The sequence below is a fragment of the Schistocerca nitens genome, chromosome 4 (assembly GCF_023898315.1).
Source record: "Schistocerca nitens isolate TAMUIC-IGC-003100 chromosome 4, iqSchNite1.1, whole genome shotgun sequence".
In the NCBI taxonomy this organism is placed as follows: domain Eukaryota; kingdom Metazoa; phylum Arthropoda; class Insecta; order Orthoptera; family Acrididae; genus Schistocerca; species Schistocerca nitens.
The window spans coordinates 766,324,499-766,341,605 of NC_064617.1; positions in this window are offsets into that span (position 1 = coordinate 766,324,499).

Consider the following 17,107-nt stretch of genomic DNA (forward strand, 5'->3'; position numbering starts at 1 on the left):
CGCAGGCTGCCACAATACGTTGTTTCATATCCTCTGGGGTTGTAGACACATCACGGTACACATTCTCCTTTAACGTACCCCACCGAAAGAAGTCCAGAGGTGTAAGATCAGGAGAACGGGCTGCCCAATTTATGCGTCCTCCACGTCCAATGAAACGCCCGTCGTACAGCCTGTCAAGGGTCAGCCTAGTAATAATTGCGGATTGTGCAGGTGCACCATCATGCTGATACCACATACGTCGACGCGTTTTCAGTGGGACGTTTTCGAGCAACGTTGGCAGATCATTCTGTAGAAACGCGATGTACACTCCTGGAAATGGAAAAAAGAACACATTGACACTGGTGTGTCAGACCCACCATACTTGCTCCGGACACTGCGAGAGGGCTGTACAAGCAATGATCACACGCACGGCACAGCGGACACACCAGGAACCGCGGTGTTGGCCGTCGAATGGCGCTAGCTGCGCAGCATTTGTGCACCGCCGCCGTCAGTGTCAGCCAGTTTGCCGTGGCATACGGAGCTCCATCGCAGTCTTTAACACTGGTAGCATGCCGCGACAGCGTGGACGTGAACCGTATGTGCAGTTGACGGACTTTGAGCGAGGGCGTATAGTGGGCATGCGGGAGGCCGGGTGGACGTACCGCCGAATTGCTCAACACGTGGGGCGTGAGGTCTCCACAGTACATCGATGTTGTCGCCAGTGGTCGGCGGAAGGTGCACGTGCCCGTCGACCTGGGACCGGACCGCAGCGACGCACGGATGCACGCCAAGACCGTAGGATCCTACGCAGTGCCGTAGGGGACCGCACCGCCACTTCCCAGCAAATTAGGGACACTGTTGCTCCTGGGGTATCGGCGAGGACCATTCGCAACCGTCTCCATGAAGCTGGGCTACGGTCCCGCACACCGTTAGGCCGTCTTCCGCTCACGCCCCAACATCGTGCAGCCCGCCTCCAGTGGTGTCGCGACAGGCGTGAATGGAGGGACGAATGGAGACGTGTCGTCTTCAGCGATGAGAGTCGCTTCTGCCTTGGTGCCAATGATGGTCGTATGCGTGTTTGGCGCCGTGCAGGTGAGCGCCACAATCAGGACTGCATACGACCGAGGCACACAGGGCCAACACCCGGCATCATGGTGTGGGGAGCGATCTCCTACACTGGCCGTACACCACTGGTGATCGTCGAGGGGACACTGAATAGTGCACGGTACATCCAAACCGTCATCGAACCCATCGTTCTACCATTCCTAGACCGGCAAGGGAACTTGCTGTTCCAACAGGACAATGCACGTCCGCATGTACCCCGTGCCACCCAACGTGCTCTAGAAGGTGTAAGTCAACTACCCTCGCCAGCAAGATCTCCGGATCTGTCCCCCATTGAGCATGTTTGGGACTGGATGAAGCGTCGTCTCACGCGGTCTGCACGTCCAGCACGAACGCTGGTCCACCTGAGGCGCCAGGTGGAAATGGCATGGCAAGCCGTTCCACAGGACTACATCCAGCATCTCTACGATCGTCTCCATGGGAGAATAGCAGCCTGCATTGCTGCGAAAGGTGGATATACACTGTACTAGTGCCGACATTGTGCATGCTCTGTTGCCTGTGTCTATGTGCCTGTGGTTCTGTCAGTGTGATCATGTGATGTATCTGACCCCAGGAATGTGTCAATAAAGTTTCCCCTTCCTGGGACAATGAATTCACGGTGTTCTTATTTCAATTTCCAGGAGTGTATGTTGCAGCTGCTCGGGCCCCTGCAATGAAGTGAGGACCAATGAGGTGTTGTAGGCACATCACGGTACACATTCTCCTTTAACTTACCCCACACAAAGAAGTTCAGAGGTGTAAGATCAGGAGAACGGGCTGGCCAATTTATGCGTCCTCCACGTCCAATGAAACGCCCGTCGAACATCCTGTCAAGGGTCAGCCTAGTGTTAATTGCGGAATGTGCAGGTGCACCATCATGCTGATATCACATACGTCGACGCATTTCCAGTGGGACATTTTCGAGCAACATTGGCAGATCATTCTGTAGAAACGCTGTTTAGGCCCCTGCAATGAAGTGAGGACCAATGAGGTGGTCGCCAATGATTCCGCACCATACATTTACAGTCCAAGTTCGCTGTCGCTCTACCTGTCTGAGCCAGCGAGGATTGTCCACAGACCAGTAATGCATGTTCCGTAAATTCACTGCCCCGTGGTTTGTGAAACCCGCTTCATCGGTAAACAGGTAGAATTGCAACGCATTCTCTGTTAATGCCCATTGACAGAATTGCACTCGATGATTAAAGTCAACAGCATGTAATTGCTGATGTAGCGACCCATGAAACGGGTGAAAGCGGTGACGCATGACACTACTTTGACTCAGTCCACCGGCTCTCGCAATGTCCCGTGTACTCATGTGTGGGTTCATGGTAACAGCAGCTAACACACCAACTGCACCCGCTTCTCCTGTGACAGGCCTGTTACGGACCCGTTTGCGTGCTACGACCATACCTGTTGCATACATTTGGCGGTAGATGTTTTGCAATGTGCGGCACGTTGGATGCTCTCTGTCCGGGTACCGTTCTGTATACACCCTGCAGGCTTCAGCTGCATTTCGTCGACACTCGCCATAGATGAGTATCATCTCCGCCTTTTCAGAGTTCGAATACACCATGGTCACAGTTCCTACAACACTACACTATCACAGACGTCTGGTTACACGGTGTACTACAATTGGTCTGCGTGCGGAGACGAATGCAAAATAACAATAGCAGCAAGCGCTACATGCGGACACTGCGACAGCTAGACCAAACCACAACAGTGCACTACAGCCACACTCGTAAACACGGTCGTCATCGTAAACATGTCCCTGCAGATGGTGCTCGCCGACCGTGGCCCGTGTTTGTTACAACACGCAACTGAACGTCGGAGGTTTCAAGCGTCAACTTTAGGTTACAATATCTCCGGATGCAATTAACATTTTACAATGCAACAAACGGCACTGATTACGTATTTGTTTATATGTTCAGATGTGCTAACAAAACTAACGTGGTTCCATTAAAAAAACGTAGGTTTGTGTTAAAAATATACTTCCGTGCATTTTTCTATGGTTTGTATTAAACAATTACACTAGCCCCTCTCCTCACGTTCGGTCTGTGGAATCGGTTCGTCAGTATTTGATGTGGTTTACGAATCTATTCCACAGACCGAACGTGAGGAGAGGGGCTAGTGTAATTGGTTAATACAAACCATAAAAAAATGCACGGAAGTATGTTTTTTAACACAAACCTACGTTTTTTTAAATGGAACCCCGTTAGTTTTGTTAGCAAATCTGAACATATAAACAAATACGTAATCAGTGCCGTTTGTTGCATTGTAAAATGTTAATTACATCCGGAGATATTGTAACCTAAAGTTGACGCTTGAGTACCACTCCTCCGCTGTTCGATCGTGTGTATCGGAGAGCCCCAATTACGTAGGGATCCAAAGGGAACGGTGATGGACCTTAGGTACAGAAGAGACTGGAACAGCACATTATGCCCACATGCTAACACCTTTTTATTGGTCTTTTTCACTGACGCACATGTACATTACCATGAGGGGTGAGGTACACGTTCGTGGGGCGTTTCATAGGACGTGGAGGACGCATAAATTGGCCAGCCCGTTCTCCTGATCTTACACGTTAGGTGACTCACCCTATATATATATATATATATATATATATATATATATATATATATATATATATATATATATATATCGTGGATGTTATAGCTTACAGTTTCCTGCAGCTTTGTTACGACAGTAAATGTTATTTACAAAACTAACCAACGTGGTATGTTCGTAGATTCTTTCTTTTAAAGAACGACGTTGTTTCTACCCGACTTTTACCCTAAATGACTATGAAGTACTACTGATAAGACTGGTGGGTGTCAACTATCCCAAGTGCACAAAGTACGTGGATACATCATCTACGTAAGTAGCATAAAACAAAAATCACAAGCCAAGCAGAATTACACGCAGCATGGTCGTCTATGCATATCAACTCAGTACAGGTATCCAAAAACCATGCACACACAGCTGCGCATGACGTTTGATTTTTGTTTTATTTATTTATTTATTTATTGTTTTATTTGTGGTAAGATCTTACGGGACCAAACTGCTGATGTCATAGGTCCCTAAGCTTACACACTACTTAATCTAACTTAAACTAACTTACAATAAGGAGAACACACACACCCATGCCCGAGGGGGGAATCGAACCCCCGGCTACCCCGCGCGGATTTGTTTCATCTTCAAGATGAGTCCACATCCACTTTTATTTAACTACAGCAGAACCGACGGATGAGGATCCCTGACACGTGTGGTGTGCCTTCTTCACGTCTCTGTCTGAATCTGTCACGCAAACTCTGCCGACTGTCAGGGATATTCTCTCGTAGCCTCTAGTACAGTACAGCACCCGTAAACAGTTTACAAAAACCGCTCGATGGAAACACCCTTCTACAAATCTGTCAAGGCTACGGTACCCGTGCAGAAGAAGCCAATCTGTTTTGTTTGGCTAAGGTACCATTCATCGAAATTTTTAGATCTATCTGGTATTTAACGTACATTAGCCTACATCGTGGTCACATAAACATGCACCTCAGCGTACACATCGTGATCGAGTTTTAAACGCACTTCAGGTCCGAAGCGGAAATTTCGCTTGCAGTATGTTCCGCATGATGTCAGTCATAAAAATGTTTGTTCGAAGACTTCCTCGACTGAGCTCGGTTTCAGTAACTTCTGAATGCCTTACCGCTTCATGGCTTAAAATACTCCAATATTTTTCATTAAATATTACTATACGCTCCATAACGGAGAATACATATATCGACGTAGAACAGTTTTGTTGAATCAAGAAACCGAAAAGTGCAGGACTGCGCAACATCTTCAGCGGAATCATTTTGCTGTACGAGGAGGTCGAGTGAAGGAGCGGATAAGGCAGGCAATAAAGACGCGATATATAGGTTTGCGCAGTGCAAAGTTTTCCCGTGCATGTTTTCTGATCCTATTAACATCCCGTGTACTAGTTTATATTGCGGCAATGCTATTATTCAATACTGGTTTACTCTAACACAGCAATTTAGCCATCCCTTCTGCTCCAAAGCAGCTCTCGAGCTCTAAAATTATTCTACAGATACTACTGTAAAGGAGATCTCTAGAAAATTCACGTTTCCTGATTTTGTAGCAACTAAGCCGCGACCTACTACTCATCTGATATAGATAATGTTCAAATCGGTGCAGTTTAGTTTTATACCAACATCACTTTCTTTCCCAGAGTTGCATCCAAATATTCACGTTTTTTACTGTGGTGAGAGGACATTCCTGCGTCTGGTTATTATGAAGCAGCGAATGTAGTTGACTTATTTCGCCGATATATAAACATGATGACAATACGGCAAAGTTATAGTAGAATTAATAATAACAGACGAAACCCATAAACCTATCTTTGTGTATCCGAAAGGACAGATTCGAACAATACAATTTCGTCTGTTATTTACGAAAAGCATTTAGTTTTTGACTGCTTAATGCACAGTATGATCTATATCTTGTAAGACAAAAGGTATAATAACAACTGTGGATCTTAGACAGCACTATTGAGGGATGTACAAGGCAAGGTCGATGTTTTAAAAACACCTAGTAATGTCTTAAAATGTGACTATGGCTGGAATAGGTGTCGGACACTGCACATTACTGCCTCGATGACACTCTTTCTCAGAGCTAAGGAAAACAAATAAAAACCTTATTCAATCGAGGTATCGGGAAAGGGAGTGGAGGAATTTCTTTCTAGCAACACATTTATTTGATTTACTGTGCAATGCAGTGGGTATCTCCATACTCCTGTGCGTTATTATTACGCAAGGTTACCATCTACTGCATTCAACGACGGGTCTGTGATTCCTTACTAACTTCCATACTTAGACGAACAATTCGCATAAGTTTTCATTCTTCCATGTTCGTTTATTTCACTGGTCATAGTGGTAAATGGCGACTTATGCAGGAAATGGTATAGCTTTATTTTTGCGCACAGGAATCATCTTAGAATGACAATACATTTTTCATCAAAATTCTATGTAAATGGCTTGAAAATATAACCACATACAGAATATATATGCTTTGTGAGGGTAGGATACGTAATCGGCCGTGGCCTTGATAGAGGAACCATCCCACGATGTCTACGAACTTACTTACGAAAACCACGAAGAAACCTACTTCAGTATAGGCTGACAGGGCACAAAATTGCCAAATGTGATCAGCTACAGTGCTGCTCTTGCAGTCTATTAAACAAAAAGTTTTGCATTTGTGATTCGAACCCTACCATTACGAATATTCCGAACAAAAATGATCAACAATAGCAGCTGACGATCCAGCATAAGAAGTCATTCTCGTTCTATCAGCGTCCTTGTGAAAGAGGGCGGCGTTGCGGACAGAGGTTGAACTATTTTTCTTGTCCTTAGAGTACGAAACTGCCTCTAAAACGCGGAATAATCTGCAATGACCAACGGTGTGAGGATGCGGAAGGAAATGGGAACGACTTCATTAAAGATACATCTCGTGTATCCACAGTACATGCGACCTATAATTAAAAAAAAAAGGATCTTGATAATATTTCCATTTGCAAAAGATTCTATATTAGTTCCCCATTCGGATCTCCTGCGGGTAACAGTAAGAAGAAAATGGAATAACCAACGAAGAAATGATAAATACTTTGTTCACCTAGACATCGTGCGGTTGTCGGGATTTTAGACGTCTGCGTTTCAGTCGTGAGAGATCTTCATGGACTCGTGCTCTTGGATTTTCAACAATTGTTTTCTAAATTCGTATAGGAGAGCCTCTTTTCCACTCAAATCCAGAGGAAACAAGTTACTCAACGACGGAAGTCAATATGTAGTGTGGATTTGATGATCCCAGAGATCAGTCTCATGATGGTGTTCAGTTGTCTATCAACAAACTTGGAAAGACAACTATTGATCCATACTGGGGTACAATATTCGGCCAGAGAATACTAGAACATGCGATGATATGCAAAGGGTTTCAGCAGTAGTCATTATGTCACATGCCCAGCCAGACACTGTCAGAATTCCGAACTGCTACGTATCCTGTTCCATTTCTCCGAGCATGGAAAAATCCGAATCTGTGTCTTCTGTGCGGAAGTCAGCCGCGCTGGCCTCTGAGCTACGTAGGCGGACGACTTAAATAGTTGCAGAAATGGCACTGTGTCCTTATTTCAGGTTCACATGTGTTGCTACCTTACTACTCAATACACGCGCTCTTTGTTACTTTATTGCTATTTCATCCCACTCACCCCGTATGGGTGGGAGGAGGGCTGGCATCCAAAGGATACATAACAATACACGATGACGAAAAAACACTAAATTAAAAGGTGACATACTTACAAGAGAATTTAAAAACTTGTGGAAGTCTTTATTAAAAGAAGTTTCTAGTTTAAAACAGCAGTAATCAAAAGATAAGATGAAAATTGTAAGAACACAGTTAAAACATTTAAAATAAGATATATAACAATGGAATTAACAATGAAGCACTTCACTGTGACTAAAATTTGAAGTACCTGCCCTGGGAAAGGTCGTCTGTTGCTGAAGAAGAAAGAAGTTTGGCGTTTAGTGGGGTGGGAGGATGTGGGTATAAAGAAGAGGGACTGATGAAAATATCAGTGAAGTAGCAATAAATGTTGGGAAACAGGAAGAGAGGAGTAGGTGAGGCTGTCGGTAAACCTATAATATGAAGGGGAAAAAGGGGTGGAAGAAAGGAGGGGGAAAGGGGAATGAGGTAGATAAAAACGTGGAGGAAAGGGAAAAGGGGTCGGGGAGAGAATGGTGGAAAGACAGAAAAGGGGCAGCAGGAGTGGAGAGAGGAAAACGTAAAAATGAAGCACACTGTGACGAAAAGTTGAAGGACCTGCATTAGGAAAAATCGTCTGTCGTTGAAGATGAAAAAGTTAGGCTTTTAGTGGGTGAGCCGTGCGGCACAGCTTCCTTAGAATGGTTCAAATGGCTCTGAGCACTATGGGACTTAACATCTGAGGTCCTCAGTCCCCTAGACTTACAACTACTTTAACCTAACTAACCTAAGGACATCACACACATCTATGCCCCGGGCAGGATTCGAACCTGCGACCGTAGCAGCAGCGCGGTTCGGGACTGAAGAGCCTAGAACCGCTCGGCCACAGCGGCCGGCCTTCCTTCGAATTCTCGGGGTCTGTTCGACAAGTTTCCGTAAGTCCTCACCAATATGCTTGGTGTGACTAAGAAAATCGAGACAAAATCTGGCTGATTGACGACGTTACGGTTCGTCAATCGCCCTACAGGTTATCACTCTCCAAGATTAAGAGCCTGCTTGCGCTGATAGACGGTATGCTGCGTGAAGAGGTCATAAGACCTTCTGCCTCCCCCTACGCATCACCTATGTGTATCAACGGGGAGTTCCGACCAGTTTTTTGATTACAGGTTGGTGAGCAAAAAGTTTATATTGGAGTCTGTGACTTTGCTGCCTTTGCCTGATATTCATCATTGTTTCACATGGTTCTCTGGAGAAAAGTATTTCACCGTTTTGGATTCGAACCAAAATTATTACCAAATTCCGCTGTCAGAGGATTTCAAGCACTTCTGTACTGATCGGAATTTCTTCGAATTTAATAGAGTTCCGTTTGGTCTGTCGACAGGAGTGGCTGTTTTACCTAGGTAATTGGATCGGCTGCTCGGTGATTTAAAATTTATGTGTGTATACAACAATGTGAACGATGTTGTTATCTGCAGCCCCAAATTTGAGGAGCATTTGGAAATAGTGTTAGAGAGGTTTACGGAAGCAGGACTGACCTCGAAACATTCTAAGGTCACTTCCCACGCCCGAAGATTTCCTTTCTGAGACATTTAGTCTCTGCCGAAGGGGTTAGGATGGATATATGCGTACGAAGGATCTCCAAAAATTTCTCCCACTTATAAATAAAAAGAGGGTTACCAGATTCATTGGGATGGCAACTATTTCCGTAAATATGTGCCTAAATTCGTACAATTGGTCGCCCGTCTTAATGAATTACCCAGGAAAGGAGTTAATTTCCATTAGGGTCAAACTCACCAGGCATCCTTCGAAGCTATTAATCAGGAAGTTAGTAACCCGCCGTTCCTGGCTATATCCATCTCAGAGTTGCCATTTGTGGGCTAGCGACAGTTCTCCTCCAAGAGCAGGAAGGGCAACGTAGATCGGTCACCTAGGTGTCTATAAGATTGTCCTCGGCAAACTTAAGTATTCTGTCCACAAATGGCAGGCGTTAGCGGTGCTTTTCGCTTTAGAAAAGTTTAGGTTTGAGCTTGAGCGCCGCGAATTCTTGCTTAAAACTGATAATCAAGCCATCACCTGGTTGTTGGCCGCCACATAAGCCGGGTCGTATACCTCGCTGAACCGTCCACATATCGGCTTTCCAATTCAAGGTGTAGCGTGTTCGTGGCACCGGCAGTCAGTTGGCCTGCGCCTTGAGTCGGATGTTTGAGGTTGGGGTGCGCCGGCCGGAGTGGCCGTGCGGTTCTAGGCGCTATAGTCTGGAGCCGAGCGACCGCTACAGTCGCAGGTTCGAATCCTGCCTGGGGCATGGATGTATGTGATGTCCTTAGGTTAGTTAGGTTTAATTAGTTCTACGTTCTAGGCGACTAATGACCTCAGAAGTTAAGGCGCATAGTCCTCAGAGCCATTTGAACCATTTTTTTGAGGTTGGGGTTCAGCAGTCGGAAAATATTCCGGTCCGGAGGATTGTATAGGCGAGATACTATCTGAATTCCCAGAATTTGTCGGGGATATCAGGCCAAGACAAGACACTGATTCCAGGATTAAGGCCAATAAAGAATAAGCTACTGAATGAGGAACAGGTGGCCGGTCATCTCATCCATAAAGGCCTAGTTTCTTGCTGTGGGGTGGTGTCGGGTGGTTTTCAGATCTGTTTAGCCGGCCAGCTCGTGCAAACAGTGTTCCAGTACTGTCATCGTACGGTGGTTGGAGGGCGTCTAGGTGTCCACAAAGCTATCGCTAATATTGGGTGCCCTGTATCTTGACTTTCCTTACACAAGGATGTTCGGCGAATGGTAAGCGAGTGTGAAATCTGCAAAAGAGCGAAAACTAATTCTAACCCCGGTAAAGGTCTTCAGCAATCCACTAGGAAACTTTTCCCATGGATAAGTGGTTCATCGATAGTATTGGTCCTTTGCCGTGCACTCACGATGGTAACTGGTACGTTCTGATGGTAGTGGACGCCTTCTCACTCGTTTGTTCGTTTATCACAAGTCACAAGTTACGGCCCTATAACTGTTCCACATCTCTCGGGGATAATTTCCATTTTTGGCACGCCGAGGTGTTTGGTCAGCGATAATGCCCCAGCTTTTAAATCTAAGGGCTTTAGAAAATTTTGTTTTGAGGAGGCCACCCGCCACGTCTCAACTATCCCTTATCATCTTCAACCATCTTTTGTAGATCGTGTCAACCGCGACTTGAAAAGGACTCTTATTGCCATACATAGTAATTCGCAGAGGAAATGGGACCGCTCCATGGGGTGGCCTAATTTGGCTTTTAATGCAGTAAAACATGAGTCATTGAAGGCTTCCCTTGTGTGGGGCTATCAACTTAATTCAACGCTGGCCAACATTTGGTCAGTTAACGATTTACCCCTCGAGCATATTGACGCTAAGGTACTGCAGAAGAATTGGAGGAAGGTGAAATACTAAGCGGGCCCATCAGAGGTTGGCCGATCCTTATAATAAAAGATGTAGAGAGTTTAGGGGCAAGAGAAATGATTGGTGTTCTTTGTGCAACCCCAGTGTTATCCAGAATGGCGGGAAGGGCTGTTCTGGTAAGTTATCACCCCTGTTTATAGGGTCCTTTGAGATCGTCGGAGTATTGGCTCCGGTCAACTTGCTTGTGCACAATCTTGAATCGGGTAAGCTGTCCAGGGTTAACGTCTCCCAGGTTAAGGGAGAGGTTTGTTTGCTTCTGAGATGTTCTTGTCATGGTGGAGACGCTCACCTCGCGGCGGCAGCTCGATTTCAGCGATGGTGGGAGCCAAATGGCGCGATCGGCAGTAAGGGCGCATGGAGCGATCGATGCAGGGCAGGTGGGTGGAGCGGCTTTGGGCGGACAGAAGTGGCAGCAGCAGTTGGGATGCGACCCCTAGAAGAGACAGGGGAGTCCCCTTCAGTTTTTAGAACAAGAGGACCGCAGGTCTTTGTGTCCAGTTGAAGGGGGTCACCGCCCGTCCTGGTCGTTTTCCCATTACTTAGTGACCTTCTTTAACTTCCGTTATCTGGTGGAGTGGCCATAATGCTGTGATCCTAGTTACAGACTGTGACTTATGGCTGAGCTGTTTCCTTACGTCAATTCATGAAAGACTGAGCCTGGATAGTGTCGCCTTGCTACCGGTTGTGATATCTATCCGTTAATCTGAAAGCCCACTCGGTGTTCTATTCTGGAAACCTCTCGATGTCTTCGGTGTAATGGGTGTGTATCAATAACTCCCCCGTGAACTGTACAGGTTTCTGCCTCCTCCAAGTTGACCTAAGTTGGGCGACTGTTTGCTTTAACCTTCGCATCTGCTGTCCACGTTTTGAGTTTTTCTGGGTCTCCGTAGCATCTCCCTGGTGTTTTGGTTCGATATGGCCAAGTGTAGTTGCAGGCCTTGGTTTCTACCCGTTGCCTTTTGAGCCTCTGGTAGCTCGGCGTTTCCATATTGACTGTGGTTTTATAAAGGAACTGTGCTATTTCGCACTGGATCCGTATTGCTCTTCCTTGTGTGTTTAGTGAAACTGCTTCTCGACTAGCGGTAGGGAACCGGCCGTTAACACACGTATTAGTGCGTTATAGTTTTGCCGACGTGAAGGCCACGCCTTGTAGAAGGCGACGCCGGTCTCATAGGGTGGGAGGGCGTCTGGCGCTGCGACAGCTCACCCAGTCAGGAGTTACGTAAGGCAATTATACGTTATTGAAAGCTTGCCTTGAAGGTGAACTTCGGATGGGGCTCTGAAATGTCTTTTTTGGTTTTCTCGAATTATTAATCCTTAAGAGTATTACTGTTGTTTGTTAATTGAAAGAAATTGTAAGATTTTATTAGATATAGTGGAATAACGTAGGTTTTAATATTTTAAAGCAGTCATACATAATTCGTAGCTTGTCTGAAAGTATATGGTTGCTTTTTTTAAATGGTTAAAATCTTCGTTTAAAAAACTTGATTTTAACTGACAGTAAGTTGTAAATCTTGATGGTTAATATTTCTCTTAAGAATTGGGTAGTTGTGAACCTTGCTCAAGTGCTTGAGTTGGGCTCTGGGTTATGCTAAGTGCTTTTATTTAAATTATATTTCTTAAAACACTGGGCGTTTTTGTAATTGAAAAATATTCGATTCTGTTTAGTTAAAGTGTGTAAACTAAGGGTAAAAGATGTTTTCCCTGCACCTTGCCTAGCGATTCCACGTTTCCTTGGCCTTGTTTCTAAAACTGTTATTACGTTTTTTTGTCATGTCAGTGGAGAAGGAGGTTGTAGTTTGATGACTGACGGGTTGTATCGATGAAGTAGCTGTGGATGTTGCGAAACAGTAATGGAAGAGTAGTTTGGGGCGTCAGTAATGCCATAATGCGAAAGGAGAAAAGCGTTGGGGGGAAAGATCCGGGAAGGAACAAAAGGGGTACGCAAAAATATGTAGGGAAGGGGAAGAGGCTGGGAGACATAATGGCGAAAGGAAAAAAGGTGTAGGTAAGACCTGGGGAGGAGGAGAAATAAAGCACAGTTGTGATGGGATGTGTGGGGTGAATTTATAGTTCTCAGGATGGGTAAACGTCGGACTGCTTTCGTAGTCTGGGAAAAGGAGATGGTTGCAGTTTCGCTGGGAGAAGACGTGGAGTGTGTGAAGTTCTAAGAGTTGGTGGAATGTTTCTGTACAAGTGCGACAGCGTACTAGCGTTATTTGAATCGAGTTTTCCCGTTGAAAAGCGTTCATATTGAGTGAGGAGGAGAGGAAATTTGATGAGATGGTAAAGGATCCATGTGGGGGAAGGCAAATGGATGCGCAAAGCAAGGCGGAGTGCATCACGTTCAGAGATTTTCAGGGACCTGCAGAACTTACGTGGGGCGGATATCCATGCAGCATTTGGACTGGCTTAAGAATTTGGAGAATAGTGAAGGGTTGCAGTCCCAAAGTTCGGCCAGTTAGTAGTTTTAGTCTATTGTGAGCTTTCTGTTGAATGGCTCGTAGGTGAGGTTTCCATATTAGTTTTCGGTCGACCTAGTTCTTTTTTTTTTTTTTTTTCAATACAACTGCGGTCTGATGAATTTCGAAGTTGGCCCAAATATAGCGCTAGATTTACAGTAACAACGAAGCAGAAGCGGCAAGTCAAAGGGAACTAAGTCCCCCCAACAGGCATGTTCCGTCCCATTTAAGATCGCAGGCTGCGATGTAGTGGCACCGGAGTGGAAAGCGCCAGCTGCCGGCTAGGCAGGCGGTTCGCCTTGAGGCAGCTGCAGCTGCAGCACAGAGCGGTAAAAGCAGTCGGCAGCGCTGTCGGCTCACCTTGAACTTGCGTGCCGTGACGACTCGGCCAGCGCGGCAGACACCCACGCCTCCCACGCAGAACGCCGCTCGCTCTCCTGGCAAACCAGCTTCCGCACATAAGGACACACAAACACACGGCCCGTGTGCTGCGCGCTCGCCTAGAAGATCAATCCAATACAAGCTGCCTTCAATTATCGAGCAAACCTAGAGTCTTGTCATTTCAAAATAAATGCAGGGATAGTTCTATGGCCGAATATTGTGGTACATGCGGCGGGTGGTCAACTAATAATGCCTTCCATTTGTAATCTTGTAAAATGTTGCTCTAGTAGCCATTAAAATTGCAACATCAGGAAAGACAGCAGATAACGAGGTGTTACTTATGGTGCATAAACAGTGTATACTAGGAAGAAAACATGATTACATCTGTAGGTAATTTGGGAGTATACAGGATTTGACATTTAGTACCGCCGGCAATGGCAGTGACAATGCTTCCGGCTACGCATCGAATCGAAGAGAATTTGGATGACAAATACGGCTAGGCTATTCCACGCTGTTCAACTCTAATTCATCAATCGGAGTGGCTTGCATGCTGAAGCCATTCTTAAACGACCATGATTTTAAACAATTTCGTTAATATTTCGGTATAATTGTGAATTATTTAAAAACACCATTTCAAAATAGTAAGTACCGGGTGGTTAAAATTAAACTTTTCCTATTTAACACGTTATAACACGGAAACTAATTACCATACCAGTACCAAACTTGGTAGTATTACTGTCAAGGACATGTGGAAGAGAAATAATGCAGGATCAATTCAATTGAAACACTTTTAATGCGTTGCTACGGTACATCATAGTATTACATGCCGGTACCATTACTGCTACGAAAGGGGCTCAATATGGTGCCCATCAGAATCCAGAAGATCTGAAAGCGCAGAATTGAATTCTGCGCAGCAGAACGAAGCAAGTCAGTAGGTACGGCTGGATACATCCGCTGATATGCTGCGCTTCAGATCAACACATGCGTGAACTTTCCCCTGGTAAACCCTCTCCTTCAGGCAGCCCCACAACCAGATATCACAGGGAGTAGAATCTCGTACGGATACCATTTGAGAATGTTTCGAAGCACCTTCCACACGGTGGATCACGGGATGTTCAACACAGCACGCACACTGCCTAACGATCAGGAATTGTGCGCAGCGTTGTCTGCCATAGCAGCAGCGATTTCATCAGCCAGGTGTGGTGCAATCCGTCATCGACCTCTTTCCGGAGTGAAACCCAGTTCTCCAGTTGATTCGAATTTCTACATCATGCTCCGCACAGCAAGTGGAGAAAGAACACCCTTCCGTAATCCTCTCAGCCGGCGATATTCTCGAAGTGCAGGTGCGGCATTACTGTTGCTTTGATAATACAGATTCACCAATAATGCCCTGCTCCTTTTGTCCAAGCTCACGTTGACACGTCAACAAGTGCACTGCGAGTGCTCAGGTGTGTGAGACTATGGATCACGATAACTGATCACGCACCTGGTGGCCATAGTTGGAACTGGACGGTGACGCTGTGACGCATGGAAATCACGCACCCCATATTGTGGACATTAATGCTACCAAGTTTCATTCTCGTACGCTAATTATTTTCCATGTTATAACGTGTGAAATAGGGAATGTTTAATTATAACCACTCGGTAGTATACTAAGAACTTCTAGGCGTAAGAAGTTAGAGCTATGTCAACTGTTGTTTTGTGTAAGTCTATAAATGGTCGAGACAATAGTGTCTCCCTCTCATTCTGTCATTTCATCTCAGCTCATCTTGTCTCAAGGTGTCTGTATTGTGCTAGCTCGTGTGAGCGCTTAGTATGAATGTATATATTTGGAAGTATTCAAAACTTGCTAAAGTATATTCCATTTCATGTCAAAGTGATTATCTTTGTCAGATGTAAAGTTTTATTATTAAAAAGAACTGATAATTAACTTTTCAAGTAAATTTACGGAAGTGAAATAGGGACTTCCAGTGAACAGAAATTAATTCAAATCTTCAACTGCAAGAACTTTTAATTATTTTCGATCACTACATTATGCAACGCTGCGCAGCGATCGTAATTTTTTTCTTCGAATCGAACGAAAGTTAACATAGGCCTTGTATCTCTGATTGCCAGCATTAATGAACATTGACTTTACAGTAACTTGCAAAAATAGCTTTTGACGTGAATTTAATGTACTTGCCAGAGTTTAAAATTAATTTGAACAGGACCTGCTCAAAGATTATCATCTTTATTCATTGATTCATCCGTCAAATGGAAAGAGATATGGATACTAAGAAATATTAACTCCCAATACGAACCATGTTTTACGACGACTTTTAAAGACAGTAAATTGTGGCGTCTTGTCGTAAAGAAAATTAACAATTATCAGTGCCTGACATCAGAAAGAAACTAATATAAACGACGACTAACCAATACCAACCAGTCAAGAAATATCAAGATTACGAGGGAGGCCACAGTGCGGTCTTGTGCCATTCAGCAGTCTGTGACGTATTCAGCGGGTGAGGATCTAGGGAACGCGTTTCCCATGGCAATAGTCGAACACCCGCTGTATCGAGGTTCGTCAGGTCAGCATCGGCACTTTCAGTGTTTCGCTGTAGTGTTAAAAGTTGTTGACGACACGGATACCTCTGTGACAGGGCGCTGTGATCAGGCTTAACACATTGGAAATTTAAGGCCTATTGTCCAAATTACCTACCATACGAACCAGAGGTGAATATTCGTGTACCAAATGGCAACCAGTGCAATCAAGGCAGGTTAGGGGGCACATATTGGCGTTCGTTTCTCTATGAGACTCCACATACACATTTACTCATCTTGCTGAAGCATGTAGAACTGGAACCCATCTGAAAAGATTTTGTTGAGCCACTCCTTTTTTCAGTGTACCCTATAGGGTACCACTCTCGTGCCACTTCCCTGCCGACCGGCAAGGCGGAGGCGCATCAATAGTCACTGTGCTGGCTGACAATGCATGGTACTCCAATCCTCAGCACACTGTTCTTGCTGCAAACAAACCCATTTCCTGGCGCAATGCACGTGACGTGGCGTTCCCAAATACACCTGTCAAATGCGAAATAGATCATTAGGTGTCATGATAGAACGGACACACCAGTATGATAGAAAGCGAGGAGTGTTGTACTGTCAATACGGAAACAGTTACAGTGTAACAAGTCAGTCAAAGAGCTCAGTGACTTCGAACTTAGACTGCTCATCGGACGCCATATAACTAGCAAATCCGTCGTGGACATCTCACTTGTTCTGCATCTGCCCACATACACTGTAGGTGGTGAATGACTGGGACGAAGTGACTCGATGAATCACATTGCACCCTGTGGCAATCCAATGTAAGGGTTTGTAACGCCGGTGCCAGTAGCCCCGCCCAGATAGCCGTGGGTGTTGATGCACGGGGAGGTAGCACCTGCCCCGCATCGAAAACACCCTGGCAGATTAACGACGAAGATCGGTGCGCTGGCGAGACTGGATGTGGTTTCTAGGCGGTTTCCCACATAC